Here is a 20329-nt window from a genome sequence, read left to right as displayed (position 1 = left end):
TTCAGGATTTTCCTTCTACTTCATCAACAGTTTCTTCGTTCTTCTCTTCAGGCAAGAATACCCTGAGCACAGCATAGTGATGATTTAAGCTTTTCTCGCCCTGCAATCTATGAACGCTCCCTAATGCACCAGCATTCGGATTTGGGAATGCATAAAATATCCGCCTTATCCTTTGGTGAACCATTGCCATTGCACACCTTTAAAGAAAACCACAATATGTCAGATAAAATCATGACAGACTAGAAGAAAGTTCAAAAAATTCTTCTTTTCAACTAGAGAACTTCAAAGACTATGCTTTACCAACAATCCTACATTTTTAGCATGTGTGGGTGTGGATTAATGTAAAAGGCTTACATCGGACAAGGCTCCCAGGCAAGATACATGTCATAGCCAGTGCATAGATAGGGTCTAGCAGATAAAGATCGAGAACCTTCATTGGGATTCTCATCTCCTGCCTGAAATAAATAAAATAAAAATGTAGAGAATTAGACTCGAGTACTATTTCCTCTAGGAATAACAATACGAAAATGATGAAGACATCATATTAGTTAAGTTTACGAATATTGTATTCCATTTTGATAAACGTCCACCTGAAAGATAAAAATGCATAACCAGTGACCACATTGCAACAATAGCTCCTTGTTGACTGACTGCAAATAAGGTGCAATGCAAAATGAAGGATGATGGCGAGACACCTAGAGACCTATCTTAGCATCCTATCTATTTTAATGCAAAAGTCACTCTTGATGAAATCTGGTTCACGATGCCAAAGCTCACAATCTTATTATTATATCACGAGTAATTGGCTTACATTCAAAAAGTTTGTCTTTTGTCTCTTCGCTGGCAAGTTCTCAAAAGAGGACTCCATAGAATCCTCTTCATAGCACGTATCTCCCCTTGGCTCTCCTGGAATGGGAAACAAATGTCGATCCCTAGCAGCAGATGCTTCAATAGCAACAATGGCAGCATGTCGTAGAGGGTGAAAACCGGAACTTGTCTTCAGTAATTGCTGCTCAGCCCATTTCCAAGGGTATAAACAAGAAACATCACTGTATAAATCTTGGAGTTCGTTGGATGAACCATTTGCAAAATTTCCATGCCTTTCTATTCCGTTGGAATCACCATGTGCAAATTTTTTTTCCACTCGATTAAACTCAGCACTTCCATTACAGATTTGGTTCGAGATATTATCCCAAGAAGAGACTTGATCACAAGCACTTGCGATTATCTTCTTAACCAAAGGATCCACAATAGTTGCAGCATTGACTATCTATTATGGCACCAAAAAAAAAGAACATATTTTAGGCAATTTGGTGTAATATTGAAGGAAATAAAGTAGCATAAGAAAATCCACTTCGTACCGAATGATCACCAGATTTTGCTAGCTCAATGACATGATTCATGAAGGCAAAAATTGGTTGGGAATCTTCATCAGTAAATCCAGTAATGCCATCAATGTTGCTTTATAATGTCATCAAAGCACAATGGAAAGAAAGTCAGAGCCGTGTAAAAATAACATATCATGTGAGAGAAAGTGTGGCTAGTTTAGATTATACTCCTAAAAGAAACGGCCAGTTAGCATTTGCCGTGGACTATTCAGGTTTTCTCCATAATGACATTTAAGAAATAAGAGATACATTTTTCCCAGATGATTCTACTCCGAAGTGGAGCCCTTGAGCAAACAGAAACACATGTGCAATGCCATCTTAAAAATGCACACCATATCATTTTCGTAGCCATTTTACTATAACAAGCCATGCTAGTCTATTCAATTATGAAGCTCAGAAAAAATATTTAGGGTGGCGTAGAATTTACTAGGTAGGTGGATGATATGAAGTTGGCCATAGCTTGCATCGTTCTTCCCACTCTTCTTTTGAGACGGGGGCATATTTGCAAACCTACTATCAATCACCAAAAGCATCACATTCACATGAAAGTTTTCACCTGACATAAACCAGTCCAGAAAATTGTCGAGGAAATTTAATTTAGAGGAGCACTTACTTTAGCAGAAAAGATACTCAAGTCGTGGGAATAGATAAGCTCCTGTATTGATTTTGGGGATACTTCCGTTTTCACAAGCTGAACATAAGATGACCGATTAACTGAGTTTTTCCTACAACAAATACAACATAAGAACCAATAACTCGATAGAATTCTTCTTTAAAGAAAAAGTTAGCATACACAAACCTCCTTCCACAAACTTCTTTTGTACTCGCTTGACATGGCGAAGATTCTCCAGAGGCACAGTTTGATTTAAACGCCTATTTGTAAATGCATCGAACAGTTAAAGGGGAAATGAGAAATACTAATACTTAACAAATGGAATTATATAGAATGATCTTTACAACTAAATGAAATAAATCACCTTACAATGGTGTTGGCTAACTTTGGGTCGATGATTGATGCATACACATCCACTGTTACCAGATATATATAAAATCGAATTATTCAAAATGAACAAAGAAATTGGAATTCAGGTGTTCTAATAAACTAACGACTAACCAGTGGGTTGTTGGTTTGGTAATACTGGTGGCTTGTCAGGAATGTAGACAATCTTCCCCATATCCAATTCGTTAAGCTGCAATGCATCACCATAAAAAAAAACATAATGAATTGAAATATACTTGTATTTTCCAATCTGCTCAAACCACATAACCATGGGCAAAATAATAGATAAATCGTACCCTTGAATTTAAACACAAATCGCCGGTGCCCCACAACTCGCCGTCGTCTACCGTCGCTTCAAACAACACCCACCGTGAAGATCGATGCGCTTCAGAATGGTTGGTTTTAGAGGAGTTGCAGTAGAACTGTGAATGTGAGTGAAGAAATTGACGTGTGAACAATTAATACCACAGTAGAGTTAAACGGAATCCGTTAATCCTAAACACTTTATTAAAATATGGAGACCTCCGAACCAAAACATATAACACAGGGATAACATAGGGAATATCATTATAATAACATGTCATTTAGATCCAAATCGTTTACAAAAACTTAAAATGAATCCCTCATATTTTAATATGTCCGTTCTATCTATAATCTATTCCTTTATTTCTTTTAATTTCGTAGCTCTCCCAAACCTCCATTTATATTTTATAAATTTTTATTATGTTTTTCAAACCTATCTTATAATATTTTCAAATCTCTTCTTAACCTAAAAAATTACATGTAAACTTAAAAAACTTATATATGGACCTTCCATCCGAACCTACTATAAATAAGATTAAGTTATATTAATAATAAAATAAAATATGCAAACAATAATATATGCCTGATGATTACAATACATATAAATGATATTAAATTATAATAATGATAAAAATAAAAATAAATATCAATAAAAATGTTATAAAACAAAAGTATTGAGTTGCACGACCATTATAACATAGCCAATAAATAAAGCAAAACACAATTATTCAGTCCAGAGGAACAAAAAAATGGGGCTTTAGTTAATAAAAATGAATTAGATAGAAAAAGATGCGTAGATAATAAGCATGTGAGATGCAATTAATATGTGAAAAAATTTGAGACATAAATGAGAACAAATTTAATAATGATGAAATAAATACACAAACAATGATGTTAAAGTCAAGGAGGTGTGGAGGCCACCAAACTGGAGATTACCTGCTCCGATTAGTGAGGAAATCCTAGAAGCTTGGGAGGTGAGTGGAATTTCTTGTCATGAGGATTCTGATGACCGTATATCGTGGAATGCTCGTCCTTTTGGTGTGTATTCTATTGTGACGGGATGCAATGCTTTTAGGGGGAGGAGGAGCTTTGTGCTGCTTTGGAAATCGGGGAGTGTCCCGAAACATAATTTTATTGCTTGGTTAGTTGTGTAAAATAGGGTGTTCACGGTCCGGTTCGGTTTGATTTTGGGCATACAAAGAAACCGAACCCAATGTAGTCGGTTAGGTCGGTTCGATTTTAATCGGTTTTATATTTGTTTTGACAACCGAACCAAATCAAATCGATAATTTTCGGTTTGATTCGTTTCGGTTCATTCGGTTTGAAAATTTCAACAAGTAATGACGAATTTCGGAATTTTAAAAAAGTATAGGGACTTATTTAAGAGTTTTACAAAAATACAAGTACTAGATAGTAATTATGGCTTTGACTGTATTTTTTAAAACGTTCAGATTGATCCCTGGTTTGAATGGATCTAGATCTGCAAGATTGTACAACACCACGATTTCGGTGTTTTGAAACAAGAAAGTTTAAAAACTTGAGTTTCAGAGATGGTGGTGGAGGTGGCAGCGTGAAAGGCTTAGAAAATAGGGTATACCGATTGTAAATAGTGGTGGTGCGAAGTTGAGCTATGAAAATGGTGGTAGCGCTATGGTGTTGTGGTGGTGCCGTGGTAGACGAGGGTGACCGGGAAAGGGCGATAGAGTCGTGGTTGCTGGTGGTGCCGTGGTGGTGAGAGAGAGCGAGGTGGTCGTGAGAGAGAAGTGTGGAGATGGTCTGGTGAGACATGAAGAAGAACTGAAGAAGAAGAAGAAGAGAAGGAGGAGAGGAGAAGAAGCGGTGGAGACGGGAAATTGAAAAAAAAATTGAAAAAAGAGGAGTAGAAACCCTAGAAAATCGGGCTGGGCTTAGTTATATTTGTAGAGTTGGGCTGAAAATAATCAATTGTAACATTAAATCGGCTCGGTTGGTTTTGTCTGTTTTTGATTTTCAAAACTGAAAACCGAACTGAACCTGAACTTAGAGACAATTTAAAAAGCGAACCGAATCACACCGTCTAACCTGTCGGTTCGGTTCGGTTTTTGATCTATTTGGTTCGATTCGGGTCGGTAGTTTGGTTTGGTTCGATTTTGAACAACCTATAGGTTAGCAGTTCGAGACCATCTTTTCAGGTAGGGAGTGAGCGACCCACAGGTTTGTCCTTTGTGTAACATGGTTAATGAAACTATTGATCGCCTATTCTGGTTCGGTGTGGGGTAATGCCGAAAGGAGGAATTATGAGACAATCTTATTGTTGGCGTCGAGAGATGTCTTGGTTTGTAGCTAAAGCATCTGGTAAGTGGGTTTTAGCTCATATTAAAAGGTGGGTATTTCTTACTATTGTCTAATGTATATTTGACAAAAGAGAAACAAACTAATTTTTTAGAGAAGAGACTTGTAACCACATGAGAGTGATAGAATCTATTAGAAAAATAGTTTTAATGTCTATTATGTGTAGGAAGAAGAATAGATATTATTGTTGGATAGGCAGTTGGGGTAAAGGGTGCTGCATTTTGAATTTTTGATCTCGCTAGTTTTAAGTTGTATACTTTTATTTGGTTAATAAAATTTCTAACTAATTGATAAAAAATATTTAAAATAGGATTTTTCTAAAGAGTGCAAAATTGCATTCAATGAGAATTAAATACACTACTGTTATGAATATATATTTAATGGAAGGATATCCATAATATCATTTACTTAACTCTAATTTATTCTCCATTTATGTTGTGATATTACTTACCTTATATAATGTATTCAAGCCTATAAATAGTGATCTTCATGTACTCTACTACACACTTATCAATAAGAATTATCTCTTTTATTGTCTCCATTGTCTTCTTCTAGTTATTTTCTCTCTTGTTCAATTCTTTTAGTTAATTGTTCTTAACACGTTATCAATACGAGTCTCTACCATATGTGAGCTTTTTTTGCTTGTTCAAATTTCTGATAAGCCATGAATTCTTTCAAAGATCAAAAGCATAAAAAGTGAAAGGAAAATGAGGAAAAAAAAGGAGGCTTTAAATTCTCAATGAAAATATATAAGTATGAAAAGAGAGGATGATAAGATCTCCTTTATTTTTTATTTATGAAAATATTAGAATGTAGAAGATGAAAAAGAGAGGAGAAAACTTTTATAATCGATGAAATCTTGTCTAAAAGTGGAGAAAATAAGATCTCCACACAACCATACTTGGATGAAATCTTCTATAGATCAAAAGCATTAAGCTAATATACTTTTGATTATCATTATCATTAGAAATATATATATATATAGCCATGCTATATGCATCTTTGAAATTCTATATTAAAATCATATTGTATGACTATCATTATTTATTTAGAATTGAAATTATAACTATTCACTTATATAATCTTATTTTCATTTGAATTTTGATTTGGTCTATAGTTTCGAGAATTAGCTCTTGATCATTTGAGAAAAGAAAACTCTTGTAATAGAATTGAATAGATTCAATGAGTCGGAAGTTTTTTTTAACTTAAAATGTCCAGAAGATTGTAAAATATATATTATATGTTAAGGAGGATATTGCATGTGTATTATACAGCCTTCTAACAATGCATTCTTGCTGGTTTGGAAATATTAATGGGGCCTCCGATTATCTCTATCAAAAGTTTTAAAAGTTAAGTTTTAAAAGTCGATGGAATTTCCACGATCACTTGATTTATGATAAATAAGGAAATTAGAAATTAAATACATAATTCTCTTTATAAATTAAGGAGTAAATTCAAAAGTTAGTGTTGTTAATATATATATATATATAACTACTTCATGTATGATTTCTCTATGAATGAAGATATGTATGTAGGCAAGATGCAATCGTGACATTGAAGAAGAGATCGGATTCAAAAAGCAAAATTTGAAATCAAAATCGCAATAGAAAGATTTACCATAATTTTTACAAAGAAATTTTAAAGATAGGAAAAATAAAATCCATCTATCAAATTCTGAAGAAGAAGAAAAAAAGAGAGAAGCAAATTGCTTGAGAAATAATGAAAGATTAAAATGTCCATTTCAAATTTAGTTTTGAAAAAAAAATATATAGTGTGAAATTATTAAGAAAAAGATCATGTATTGTTAATAAGATCTTAATCTTTATTGTTTATATATATATATCAAATCATTCTTCTTGATTTATTCGTAGAGGATTAATAGATCGATCCCTCATTTTTTTATATTTTGGAAGTAATGATTAGATGTAATATGAAGATACAAACTAATTGGCTTGATCGGTTAGAACGTCCCGATTTGATGCGCAAGCCATCATATTTATAGAATTCCACCACTTATAATTATTTTTGACCGGAAGCCATGAATTTCCTTTAATTATGATTATCGATGTGCATAATATATATCATTAATCCACTATAATGCACATCTCAAATCAGATGAAGAATATTAAATGTGATAAAAGAAAATTATATGCTATTAAAATGATAGTTTGATCCTCAAATTGAACTAAAAATTCATTGACTAAGTCATTTGTACTTTTGACATAAGAAATTAATAAAAAGAGAGATTTGATGAGTATGTTTTGTAAACATAATTGAAATAAGAAATCTACAAGTTATGTCATTAGTAGAATATTATTGTCAACAAATGAATTTTAAAGAAGAAAGTGGATCTTAAATGGGTATGTCAGAAGAATATCTTATTGGATAAAATATAAAGATACAATTTAATACATATTTGAAGTTTTTGAAATAAATATGCCATCTTCGAGTATCTAAAGATATAAATTATTATAATGAATGTGAAACTGTAAATAAGTTTTGATGGTGGATACAATTTCTTTAGATACAAATATTATATTGATGGATATACATAAAGCTTAAATTGCACTTTATAAACTAATATTGTTATAACCAATTTGATAATTTAGTTTATGTGAAATTCTTGAAGGATAGGAATGCTTGATGGATGAAACACTAAAATACATGAAACATATAAAGATTTAATAGTAAAAGAAAAACTCCCCAAAATTCTATACATCAAAATTATGCATGTGCATAACTTAAAAAGAGTAATATATAGTTATATAACATACATGTTATACTCTTTTTACCTCAAACATATTGAAAATAAGGACATTGAGCAAAAAATATAGGGATGTCCGTCTAAATATTACTAAAGAAAATATATTTGTGAGCCTAATCAAGCACGTATTTTGACAATGATCACTAATCTAATATATCCAGAAGATATGTAATTTAATTTTAACAATGATATGTAAAGATAATATAACTTGCACTACTTAATTATAAAAAAAATGATATATATAATGTGATAGGACGGGCATGTCTAGCCGAACATTCATGACATTCAAAGACAATGACGATATTAATAATATATAAGAATTTGTCCAAATGATAATATCACAGACATATTTATTAATGTATCATATGAAAATTGATATATAATGTTGTGAAGCGTCGACTCAAAAATATCAAGTAGTGTCGTCATTAGGGAGAGATTAAATTATGTTGTACTCTTTTTTCTTAACTAAGGTTTTGTCCCAACAGGTCTTTTCTAAGCAAGATTTTTAATGAGGCAATATATAATGATATATTTTTCATTTTCTAGGTTTCCTCATACGAGATTTTTACTAGTAAGATTTTTATAAGACATACAATTAATATCAAATGAAAGTATAATATGTATGTATTTTAATGATATCTAACGGGGAGTGTTATGAATATATATTTAATGGATGGATATTCATAATATTATTTATTTAATTCTAATTTATTCTCCATTTATGTTGTGATATTACTTACCTTATATAATGTATTCAAGCCTATAAATAGTGATCTTCATGTACTTTACTACACACATATCAATAAAAATTCTCTCTTTTATTGTATCCATCGTCTTCTTCTAATTATTTTTTCTCTTATATAATTTTTTTAGTTAATTATTCGTAACGACTATAATATTTACAAATAGAAACAAAATCAATTGTAATAGAATAAATCTAAAACTAACCTAAATATTATAACACGGTTAACCATCCTATTAAAACTCATCATCTTTCATAAATAAATAAATTTATTCTTTTCTCTATTAATTTATTTTTATGTCAAAAAAAAATTCCTCCCTCAAGGAGTTTTACGACTCCTCTGCAAATTTCATATAAACTCAAAATCAAATTCTAGTTCCAATAATTTTTTATGGCATAAAAAATTTTTTTAAGAGGGAAAATAAATTAATTTTATTGAATTAGGAAAGATGATGACTTTAGTAGAATGGCTAACAAGCGTGACTTCATTCTTTGAAGGGACCTCAGAGCTCGAACATCGGCATTATAACAATCACAAAAGGCCAGTAAAACCTTACCTGTCAACATTACGAAGTTAGTTTTAGATTTGTTTTATTACAATCATTTTATTTTTATTTTTAAATAATTTATAGAATTATTATCGAGTGCAATTTTACACTTTATGGAAAACTTCGCGAAAGATCTAGTTACTTCCTCCGTCCACCTTTAAATGTTATATTTTTGGATTTTGTGGGACTAAAGAAGCTAATCATTATTATAAGGTTAAAGATTTAAAATACTCCTGATAAGTAATCATTATTTCTAAAACGTTAGAGTATCTATAAGGATATAAATGAAAAATTCTATAAACAGTAATTTTTTTAAGAATTGAGATGTGACAATTAATTATAAATAGAAATTGTGTCAATTATTTGTGGCATAACAACTTATTATGGAAGTTATATTGAATTATTGAAATAATTAAGCAGGAGTTGACCCAAACAAATACCAGTCTTCCGCATGATGAGATTGAAAGCTTTTGGCTTATTTTCCGGCATGTTTACGACCTAATCTTGCGCAATTGGCCTTCTTTTTTACGTTACTGCAAAACATGCTAGTCGAATGGTTTAGAAAAGAAGAACATAATGAAGAGATATGTAGCACGCTTTATGGCATAATTGAAGTTGTTTTATGGTGTTTGAATGTCATAATTAGGTCTTGTTTTAATTTGTTGGTTCGATGCATGAATCCTCCTTTTATTACAGTCCTCTCTCTCTCTCTCTCAGGAAAAACCTTAAAAAAGGAAAAAAAAAACTAATCATTGCTTTCTTTCCTCGACGCTCATTTTGGTCAACCCTAAGGGAGTGCCTTAGCAAGCTTCAGCATGTTATTTATTGTTCCCTTTTCCTATGCTATCTTTTTTTCCAGTCTCCCTAGGTATCTCAAAAGAATTAAGAGCTCTCAGTCATATTGACGATAATTAAACAGAGAGAAAAATAATCAAAAAACTTGTTAACTAAGAAATCCATATACTCTGATGCAATAGAATTTCTTATATATTTTTAATATAAAAAATTATTTATTTAAAATTAACAATAGTACTTAAAAATAAATAAATAATATGAAAGATAATGAATTGACCAATCAAATAGGAGAAAGGTGAGATTCTTATGTAAAAAACTCACTTGTAATCATTTGAAAAATAAAAAACTCTCTCAACTTACTCCAATGCATATAAGAGTTTCTTGTTGCTTATGTGTCACATAAAAAATTTGTAAGAAACTTGCATTGCAGGTGGTCTAATATTCTCATTCCATCTATCAGTACATGTAGTGATAGAAAAGTTGGCATAATTTTTTTTCATTTGCAAATGCTGAGAATCAAACCCCTTGCTACTTGCATAAGGAATGAGGTACTGAACCATCACACCAAGTCGTCAACCCTAGAAGTTTTCTAAGAATATATTCTCTCTATATCAAATTACTTGATGTTTTAAAAAAAATATCTAAAATTAAGGATTGTGTATTTTTGACGTAAATATCCTTGATGTAACAAATTGATTATAGTGAGTGTTTAAGAATGGCGTAAGTGGTTGTGGTTGGTGTCTCACCGAGAAACTCATCAAAATTGGTGGCATTTAATGTTAGAAACCAAGACCGAAGCTCCCAACACTGGTGAAGCAACATCCTTCAAGAACTATGCTGAAACAGAGCGTGTTACAACAATCAAAACAGAAAAATGGAGAAACCTTTGAAATCGGGAAAAAAAAATTATTCTACTATTTTCTTTAGCTTCAATACAGAAAACTAAAACATTCAATTAAACTTTCTCTTCATTTTGATAAAAAACTGTAGAAATAAAATGATGAACTCAGGTTTCGATTTTTGATTCAAGAGCCATAAAATGAAGAAGACAAAGTTAAATACCTTATATAGTGATCCAAAATTTAGCCTACAAGTCATAAATCGACCTATTACAGTATTTAGAAAATTCAAAATATGATGACTGGTTTTAACAATATCAGGAAACAAAACCAGAAAGTACAAGTGGTTTTGCTCAAAAGTAATACTGAAAATGAGAAATATCTTCTAGAATGCCAGCTTTTACTTGCTCTCCACTTTTATTTTGACTTTAATCTTCAAGTAAAGTGTAACTGGTGAAAAACTACAATAAAAACTTATTCCCTTCCAAAAAAAGCAGATCAGATCACAAGATGTTTCAGCAGTTGACTTTGAAGTTGACTTTTTGATTCAACCATCGCAAAAACCTCCACCATACTACTCTAAGTAAAACTACATTATTACTTTTCTTCAACTTAAACTAAAACTGAAAATCACTATTTGACTTGTTTGAAATTTAACTGATATTGACTTCTTCAATAGAAATTCTCATTTTCTTTGGCTCAAATCATCCATACACCTTCATTACAACTTCTTAAGGTACAATATGATTGATCTGAATTGAAATGGACCAGAAATGTTCTCAGAAAATTTCCCCAATTTGCAGTCTCATGTTGAACTACCAGCAACTTCAGCATACATTTTATTCTAGAGTAGTTAATCAATAAAATTGACTTAAGCAAACGACTCGCATCACCATTTCCAAGCTAAAAGAAACTTTGAATCGAATCAATTCATCGAGAAATGAAAGAGATATAGTAAATCCTAATTTATTACAAAAGACTAAATAACAGAGTACTGTATCACGAAACCCTAATCAGATTTTAGGCTTTTCACCATAGGAAAGTGTAATCGAATTACCTATTTTGGCGATGTAGGCGACGTCGTTGTGAGTTGATTCGACTATCTCCAGTGGTCTGTAGATCAGTTTTTCGGTCAGGAGAAAGTTGATTGCATCAATGTGAATAGTAGAGTTCTGATCTACAACTGACTTTGCAAAAACTGCACCTGAATCCTTGCTCGTTTCACCAGCGACACCAAGATCCTGCAACTTTTTACTGCATGCAGTTTGGTCCATACCAATAAGACAAACTGGTTTTTCTACATATTTCATTTTAACACCTCCAATCCAATCTGTGTTTGCTTCTATTAATCCACAATCATTCTTATACTTCAGAATTGCCTCAACAATTGTTTTTACACCAATGTTGATCAAAACAAACCTTGATAGGTTGCTTTTCTTCTTTTTCAAGCTTTGCTTCATCTTTGTTTTTCTGGTGAGCTTCTTCTGTAAGAAAGACAGGTTTTCAACCAACTATTGCAAATCAAGCTTCCCGAAACAAGCAAAACCAACAATTAATTCAATGACAGTTACTCATCAAAATTAATTACATTGAGTGTTTAATCCGTATTTGAAAAATCATATTGTATCTAGTTAAATCGTTTTTGAAAAATCTATTGCTAGCGGGTCAGATCATAGCGAATCTGATCTCTTCTTTCTCCTCCCTTTGCTTCTCCTCGAACAATGGCGATAGATCGAAACCCTGCAAAAGTGAAATTTTATAAAATTATATAGAATGCGTTTAGCGAATCAGATCTCTTCTTTCTCCTCCCTTAGCTTCTCCTCCGTCTCTGACTCATATTCCATCTCTTTCTTGCTCCAAACTATTTTTAGGATCGATTTTTTGAACCAGGTCGAGTCAATCACCTTGGAGATTGTGATTTGAGAGCTCGGGTTTGGGTCGAGAAGCTTCGTGACTAGTCTCCTTGCTTCTGATGAAAACCACGACGGACATTTGAAGTCGCCTCTGTATATCGTGACGATATTTTCGTCCTGGAAAGGTAAGAATCGGACGAGCAAGACGTAGAGGATCACGCCGCACGACCAAATATCGGCTTTAGAGCTGTCGTAGCCTTTAGGTGGTCAATGGTGGTGGTTTTGGTGGTGGTGTGTTTGGTGTTGGTATTTGTTATGGGGTAAAATAAGAAAAAATAAATTAAAATATAGAAAATGTCATGTATTTTGATAAAAAAAATAGATCCAAAACTGCAAGTATTCTAATACGGAGGGAGTACTATCTAATTCAAGCCACTATGCATGAATTTTTTTTATGTTCTGCCATTATATTGATTAAATGAAATTTATTAAGAACAATTAGTAATGGAACAAGAGAGCGAAATATAATTTTTTTTATTAATGTATATTTGCTTTGTACATGAAGACCTCTATTTATAAATTTAGAAATTATTACATATTGTATGAGAATCTTATATAGACAATAGCAAGATTTTTAATTTTAAATTTATTTCAATTATAAATTTAATTATAAATTTTATTGTCCGACACATGATGTTTTATTAAGAATAATAATTTGACACATGTATTTTAAAACTTTGAGTTTAATTAAGTTTCAAATTATAATTTTAAGTCAATGATATTTTTTTTCCTATTCTAATTAGAGAATCAAAACACAATAATAACATAATAATTTCTAATAAAATTCTACCAATTACTTTTTCCTAATATAATAATTATATTCTTAATAAATTTTCTATCTACTATTGAAAAAATTATTCTTAATAAAATTCATATATATTTTTTTCTATTCCTAATTAAGACGGCACATCTTTTTTTTTCCTATTCAAACAGGCATATTATTTAAAAATTATTTCTAATTAAATTATAATATATATTTTTAATTTTTTCATTAAACTTTCTCATAAAAATCGGTTATAATTTTTTTCTATTCTTAACTAAAATGGACATATATTATTTTTCAAACAATAGGAAAAACTAAATTGATTAGATGTAATTGTAAATTTTATTATGAAATCAAATCTTGATATATAGCTTTTACCTTTTACTATGTTTATTATTTTTGAAACCAAATAAATTTTAAATTTAATAGGATTGTAGATTTTTAAAATCAAATCAAAATAATTATAACAGATATATAGTTAAAATAATTTTCTCTTAATAAAATATTTTACATATAATTAATAATGTTTAATATAAATAATTATTATATAATTTTTTTATATGATACTCCCTTCGTATACAAATAATGACGTTTTTGGAGATTTTTTTGTCTTTAAATAGTTGACTTTTGGAGAATAATCAATTCATTTTTTTTCATTTTTACCCCTCCACTAACTTTATACACACATAGAATTAATATTTTAATCAAATTATAAAGTAACAATAATTTATATATTGAAATTAATGATATTCTTATGCGTAAAAAGTGTCATCTATTTAAATACAGAGATAATATATATTTAAATTATTAATTTTTAAAGGTATTTTGGTCCAACGGACGAACCTTTCGTAACAAAATTTATATTGTTATGTTCGTATTGAAATATTCATTAGTGATGATACATTAATACTCCCTTTTCAGAATAAAATACTCCCTTTTTTTAGATGATATAATTATCCTCTTCTAATCTTTGACTATGTGATCCTGACTCTCTCTGATTGTTTAAACATACATAAGTTTACATGTAACTATTTTTTTTTTGAATATTTTAAATGTAACTAGTTACTAGATCGATTTTTTTTTTTTCACTAATGTGACTACTATAGCGATACAAAAGTAGTATTATACAATTCCCTCGAGATTTGACTCTTTTTATATGGATCAGAAAATTCAATGATATAATTATGTTTATATTCTAATTTAAGAAAGATTTACCGATAAAATATTTCCAAACTACGACATTACTTTAATTTTAAGATACAAAATCGCTCTTGAAAAAGTACACTTTAAGTTTTTTTTTTTCGATAACAAGTACACTTTATGTTGATTGATTGTATTAAAATATAGTACTACCTCGGTTCCTAAATATAAATTTTTATTTATATTTTATATGTAAAAATTATCTAATTTGAGATAAAAATAGTAATAAATTAATATTATATATATAATAGTATATAAAAGGAGAAAAGTATAGCAACCAGAACGACCAAATTAAAAAAAAGAAAAGCGAGTGAAGAAAAATGAAAAGAGGAAACAAAGTACACTATAGCTACATCTCTATGACTCTATTATTATCAAAAAAAAAAAGAAAGAAAAAAAGCTATAAATAAATAGCCACATCTTTATCGTTTATTTTATGGGGGTAGAAAAGGATATGTCTATCCTCGCTTAAAAGGGTTTCATATTCCTGAAAAGACTTGTGTTTAGTCATAAAGTCAGTCTAACTTTGACTTGTATAATTAGTTTTTTTTTTCCTTATGCTAAGTTCTTTTTTTTTTGATGAATTTTATGCTAAGTTTATACTGATGCTTTGATATTTTAATCAACCAACCACCATTTTCTTTCGAAATAAAAAGTAAAGCTCCATTATTTAGAAAAAAATAGATTATATTCCACGAGTCCTTTCAAAATATTTGACATTCAAAAGTGAAATGAAATTAACCTTTTCCTCTGTGATTTTAAAATAATAATAATAAAAAAAAATCCTCTGCTACTTCTTTATTAAAATATACAGCAGTGTTTTTGAAATATTATTTCCATTTCAAAATAGATGTAAATTTTTCAATATAAATTATATATAAAATTTTGCATCTATTTTGAAACGGAAATTGTAAAATATAAAACATTTTGTCGACCTACCTGATCGAACTCACTGCTTAGTTAGTGCTTACTGCTTAGATATCATATATTAAAATAAAATCAGAAATTTCTTTTTTTGGGGAACGGACTAGTGCTCTTGTGGAACCGAGATGATTGTAAAACATTTTTAGTATGTACTCTTGCGAACTTGTACAGAATGGAACTACTAATTAAAGAGGAAATGCCACAAGACATGCATGTACGTATATGAGTGCGTGTACTCTATTATTGCAACACAAATTGAACACCTTAACTACAAAGGACTCTTTCTTATTACCATTGGAATTCCACCTTACCTCTTCCTATATACGGTATATACCTCCGAATATGGAAGACATAGTCCATATCAAAAATTTAATCTAGCATACACGTTGTGAAGTCGATTCAATCTGACTTATTTTTAAGCATTAAAATTAAGGTGCCAAAGATCATGCCAATTACATAATTTTTGTATCATGGTATCAGGCTTTAATGCGAGCTAGAAGAGTTGTTATTAGTTATCGTACCATAGCCATAAAATGTTACAATAAGCCATCGCTTAGACAACTTTATTAACTTCATCACGATTATTGTTTTTGAGAGTCATATCCATGGATCTATGATAACCAAAATCGTGCACTACATGCATCCGTTCTTACGTGCCGACGACTTGGAGCACGCCAAATTTTATCCTTTGGTGAACAGAAGTAGGTGAGGTAGGTAAGTACCTATTAAAGTTAAATCTTATATGCGCATTATTGAATAAATCTTATTTTAAAATCATATAGTAAACAAGATAATTAAATCTTCATATGAGTTTAATTACTTGCTAGATACAACAGTAACTATTAGCAACAATTAATAAACATGAATTTGTATATATGTTGCTGATAATTAAAAAAAAAAAAACAAAAAGGGCAGAAGGAAAAGTTTCGTAAACAGCACATGCATGGTGAATTGGTGATATTTCAAGAGAAGGGAGAGTGACGCGTACCTGTTTGTTTTGATATTAACCCTAAAATTCTATTAATCCCTGGCCTCATGTTGGCAAAAAAAAGAAAAGATTCTTATGAAGATATTGGCTATTTAGAAGAACAATTCCAGAAGATTACAAACTACGGTTTGTAAAATATTAAAAAAATAATAAGAACAAATGACATTGTGATATTAGATGCTTGTGTCCAAACAGTGAATCAATATTGAGGGAGTATTAAGTTACTGTGAAGAACAAAGAGCCAAATCCATCCTAGTTAAAACAGAAAAAAATTCTAATTATATATAAATAAGCAGCTAGCATCTCATACATTTCATTTGGCAAACTAACAAATAAATAAACAGCTAGCATCTCATACATTATATTTTTCTGATACCAATAACGGACGGACATGGGCGTAACGGTAAGTAGAAGTATGGTTATTAGTGAAAAAACACGACGAGAAATATTCAAACCTAGTGTAGCAACGCGAGAGCCTTAGCACGGAGGTTCGTCGTCTAGTAAAGGGCGACTATGTGGCTGCGGCCTTGCCTTGACGCCAATCAAGCCCATTGTCAGACGGTGAACCTCTCATAAGAATGCATCACGAGACCAAAGATGTTTGTATATAACCGAAACTTTACTTCTACCGACCCTTACACCCTTTCTCAATCAATTAGCGGACATAGGACCTCAACTATTATATGATTATTCTGCTAAGTATTGAAGCATATATGCAGACTAAAATTGGAAATAGAAAGTGGAAGAAAAGATTTAGAAAGACATAATTTTATTTAGAGAGAGGGAGGAGTGGAGTTATTCCGTTCTGTCCTTTCTGCAGTTAATACACATATTTATAGTGTTTTGGATCCGACAGCTAGGGATAAGAAAATCCCACGGAACCAATAGGAAATAGATCGTGATCCTACTAGTGATCACTACTGCTGCTAGTGATGTCTACTGGTGCAATTATTTATAAGAAAACAAGTTGCAAAAGTTGTGGACAGACCCACAAAACTCTGCGAAAGTTAAACATGCGGACGCAACCGCTATTTTTTAAAAATAGTAAACAATAATAATTTCACATACCACTCAATAATTATACATAAAGACATAATACCATCCTTTTGTGACATCGCGTCATCTTCTCCTTTAACTTAGTGGTTCATCTCGAACTCATTGATATGATATTGACATCATCCAAACTCATAGACCCCAAACGAATCTCTTGGACAATCAGGGCTTGGGCTTGAATAACTTGGGCTCGTATGAGATTATTTTATTGAACTTGGGCCTGCTGCGCTATTTAGATCCAATCCTTGGGCCATGAGAACTTCAAGTTCCCAATCTGTCATAACATCGTCTTGTGGATCCTGTGAGTAGCCTGGTAATGAGTCGTTTATATCGTACTGGGCTGGACTTTGACTTTGCTGCCAAGACTGCTGATCTTGCTGAGCCTGTCTCATCATCTTCTCCTTTTCTTGAAACGCCAAGAGGTCGTCATCTAGATTTTGCCGATACTCAAACGGATAGTATTGCTAATGATTCTTGTATGGGATGAGGAAAGTCTGCCTGGTGTGATTCAAATGAAACGATTTTGCTTAAAATTCTTCATAAATTTCTTGATCAGGCGGATTTACTGAAGGAGTGATCCCATGACGGTAATCTTTGTACAGTTGAATAGTTGGCATTGCATGGACCTTCTTTGAGCTTAGATTAATGTTGATCGGTCGATGAAAGAAACAAATTGAATGAGGATGCCAATAAGACGTACTTTCGGGGTATTCTTTCTTCAGCTTCTTCGAAGTGAGAGTTGGCATCACATTCTTTGCTGATCTGACAAACCTTTTGTTCCACGTGACTAAAGGTTGGAACCATGTGAGAAAAGTAGTAAGGCTTCTTGGGAATCCTTTTGGATTGGTATTGGAAGTGTATTGGTATATAGTAGGGAATACCTATCGTATAAATGGAACATAGGTATCAAAGGAAGCACATAATTTCTTCTGGCATGTCAAGGTTTCTGAAATGGAAGAGGTGAGTAAAAGGGTAGTCTGGGTGAATACCTAAGGGACTAATAAAATCATTATGGGGATCAAAGGCTTGGAGGATCATGGATTGATACCAAAATATTTTGTGTTTGGCCTTTTGAAGAAGGGTTTCAGAATGGATGAGTTCTTTGGCATCATTAGGAAGATTATTTTCAAAGTCATAAAGACCTGAATAACTGGACTGTCTTGGGTTGGATGATGATGAATTGGACAACAGAAGAAGAGATTTCTTCTGTAGATATTATGAGATTGACAGGATTGATGAGAGTTATCGGTTTTCGGCTGAGCATGTCTGCTAGAATGTTTTTTGTTCCCTTTAAATAGACTGATATGAAGTCATATTTTGAGAACCATTCACTCCAGCGTAATAACTACTGATATGGAACCACCTATTGTTTGAACTGTAGCATCCTTAGAAAGGAAGACATGTCCATTTCGACCTTAAACTTGTGACCAATTAGTGGAATTCAAATTTCTCTATGGCTCTTTTGACTGCTAGGATCTCCTTAAACGTGGAATGATAATGCATTTCCGAATCTTTGAAGCGACCGCTTTTGTATCCACATATCTGTCGTTTGTTATCAACTTCTTCGAGAATAACTGCTCCCCAGTACTTATCGCTTGCATCTGATTGAACAATGCGCGTCCTAATTGAGGGAATCTTAAGTGGTGGCAGCTCTTGGATGACTTACTTTACGGACCTGACTGCTACTATTTGTTTGTTTGTCCATGCTGGAGGATTATTCGTTATCATCTTCCTGAGCGGGTGAGTTAATTTAGACAACTTCGGGACAAAGTCGCTGAGGTAATTGATGACTCCTAAGAACTACTGAACTTGCTTTTTAGACAAGTTATCTTCTCGAAAAGTGAGCAGTTCCTTAGCCAAATGGCTTGAGGTGCGAATCTCTCATCTGTTATATGGACTCCTAGAAAATCAATGTTGGGCTAGGCCAACACCATTTTCCTGGCTGAGAGCATTATTCCATACTCTTCTGCAATGGACTGAAACTGTTGGAGAAGTTGGACATGGTCTGCAGTTGATGTAGAGAATAGAAGGATGTCATCTATGTAGATGAGGGCCGTATGCAAAACGGGTCTGAAAATCTTGAGCATCGGCTGCTGAAATAATGAGGGAGCCGTTTTGAGTCCAAACGGCAAAACCTTCCACTGAAGGTGACGATTGGGTAGGCAGAAGGCGGTCTTGTACTGTTCGTCTGGATGAACTCCTAGTTGCCAAAATCCATGCTTGAGGTCGAACTTAGAGTAGATTATAGTTCCTGAGAGGTGCTGGAGAAGTGATTTTCTCGTTGGCAAAGGGAATTTAACATCCTGTAAAAATTCATCCAGTGGCTTGTAATCAATCACAAGTCGTAACTTGCCTCATGCTTGCTCCGCTCTATTGTTGACATAAAAAGCTTTGCACGCTCACGGGGAGTTCGTTGGAGCGACTAATCCTTGTTGGATTAGCTATTCACATTCTTCATTCGCTTGCTTGAGTAGATCAGGTGACATGCCCGCATGACTAGCTTTCGTTGGAGTAGTCAACACATTAGATTTGAACGGTAACTTGACAAAAAACTCTGAATTCAACCAGAGTGGTTTACTACACTTCTGAAGGAAGTTAGTATGAGAGTCTGCACACGATCGAGCGATGAAATCTGACTTAATCTTCTCAAATTCGTCGGTTATGGCTTGTTCAAAGGAGAAAGTCGTGGGATCGTTGTGAAAGACTTGAAAAGGCTTTTCCATTTTAATCCTCTTGGTTCGAGAGAAATGTCGAAATTACTTTTGAAAGCAAAGTAAT

At 32.1% G+C, this 20329-nt stretch overlaps 1 pseudogene; it reads right to left on the bottom strand.

The window, feature by feature from the left end:
* Position 1: 1 nt before the first annotated feature.
* Positions 2 to 12170, bottom strand: LOC139881715 (tRNA-specific adenosine deaminase TAD3-like; annotated as a pseudogene).
* Positions 12171 to 20329: the final 8159 nt, after the last annotated feature.

The sequence above is a fragment of the Rutidosis leptorrhynchoides genome, unplaced genomic scaffold (genome assembly GCF_046630445.1).
Source record: "Rutidosis leptorrhynchoides isolate AG116_Rl617_1_P2 unplaced genomic scaffold, CSIRO_AGI_Rlap_v1 contig186, whole genome shotgun sequence".
In the NCBI taxonomy this organism is placed as follows: domain Eukaryota; kingdom Viridiplantae; phylum Streptophyta; class Magnoliopsida; order Asterales; family Asteraceae; genus Rutidosis; species Rutidosis leptorrhynchoides.
Note: the sequence above shows the minus strand (reverse complement) of the source record. Positions and strands in the feature narration are given on the sequence as shown.